At 40.0% G+C, this 1,738-nt stretch overlaps 1 pseudogene; it reads right to left on the minus strand.

Moving 5' to 3' along the window:
* Positions 1–121: 121 nt before the first annotated feature.
* Positions 122–1,106, minus strand: LOC103599216 (annotated as a pseudogene).
* Between the last annotated feature and the right edge of the window lie 632 nt (positions 1,107–1,738).

Raw genomic sequence — 1,738 nt, forward strand, 5'->3', positions numbered from 1 at the left:
TTTTTTATTTTTTTTTATTTTTTTTTGTTTTTTTTATTTTTTTTTATTTTTTTTTATTTTTTTATTTTTTATTTTTTTGGCTGAGTTCACAAATCTGTTGTAACCTGTATCTTCCCTGTCAGTTCTCTGGCTCTTCTCTTCTGTTAAGCTTTCTTTCCTAGTTAATTAAAACCTCCCACCACTGCCATACCATAGCTGCTGCTGCTGCTGGAACCACCATAGTCACCTTGGTTTTGTGGTTTGGCAAAGTATTGGCCTCCACCACCATAAGGGCCAGAGCTTCTGCCTCCAAAATTTCCTCCCTTAATGGGCCCATAATTTGAAGACCGATTGCTGTAATTGCCAAAATCATTGTAGCTTCCACCACCTCCAAAACTGCTTCCATCGTTACCAAATCCATTATAACCATACCCACTGCCACCATATCCACCACCACCACAGCCATCACCAAAGCCACCACGACCACTGAAGTTTCCTCCACAACCAAAATTGTTATTCCCACCAAAACCACCACCAAAATTTCCAGAACTGCTTCAACCTCTTTGGCTGGATGAAGCACTAGCCATCTCTTGCTTTGACAGGGTTTTCCTTACTTCACAGTTGTGGCCATTCACAGTATGTATTTCTGAATGACAGTCTTATCTGTGGAGTTATGGCCATCAAAGTTTACAAAAGCAAAGCCCCTCTTCCAGCCGCTGCCTCTGTCAGTCATGATTTCAATCACTTCAATTTTCTCATCTTTTCAAAGTAATCTCTCAGGTAATGTTCTTCAGTGTCCTCTTTAATGCCACCAACAAAGATCTTTTTCACAGTTAAGTGGGCACCTGGTCTTTGAGAATCCTCTCTTGAGACAGCCCTCTTTGGTCCCACAACTCTTCCGTCCACCTTGTGTGGCCTTGCATTCATGGCTGCATCCACCTCCTCCACAGTGGCATGTGTCACAAACCCAAAGCCCCTGGAGCACTTGGTGTTTGGAGCTCTCATTACAACACAGTCTGTGAGCGTTCCCCATTGCTCAGAATGGCTCCAGTTGTTTCAAAGCTCAACCCACTGATAAAGAGCTTCTTCAGCTGTTCGGGCTCTTTAGGAGACTCTGACTTATACATGATGGCAGTGGGAAGAGACTTTAACAATGCTTCCTCAGCAGCATCCACAGCCAGGAAGCCTATTTGTAGTTTTTTGAGAAATCTCCATACTGTTTTTCATAATGGCTGTATTAATTTAACTTCCTACAGTAGTGTATAAACATTCACTTTTCTCTGAATCCTCATCAGACTTTGTTAGTTTTTGTCTTCTTAATAATAACCATTCTAACTGCGGTGAAATGATATATCATTGTGGTTTCAATTTGCATTTCCCCGATAATAAGTGATATCGAGCAGTTTTTCATGGACTTGGCCAATTCTATGTCTTCTTGTGAGAAGTGTCTATTCAGATCATTTGCCCATTTTAAAATCAGATTATTTGTTTTTCGTTCTTGAGTTGTTTGAGTTCGTTGTATATTCTTGATATTAATCCCTTTCTGCACCCTCATATTTACTGTAGCATATTCACAATAAACCAAAATATGGAATCAATCTAAGTGTCCATCACTTGAAGACTGGATTTTAAAAGTGTAGTATATATAGACAATGGGATACTACATAGCCATGAAAAACAATGAAATCCTGTCATTTGCAGCACCATGGATGAGCATGGAGGACATTATGTTAAGTGAAATAAGCCAGGCACAGAAAGA

This window comes from Galeopterus variegatus, unplaced genomic scaffold (assembly GCF_000696425.1).
Source record: "Galeopterus variegatus unplaced genomic scaffold, G_variegatus-3.0.2 Scaffold2888, whole genome shotgun sequence".
Taxonomy (NCBI): Eukaryota; Metazoa; Chordata; class Mammalia; order Dermoptera; family Cynocephalidae; genus Galeopterus; species Galeopterus variegatus.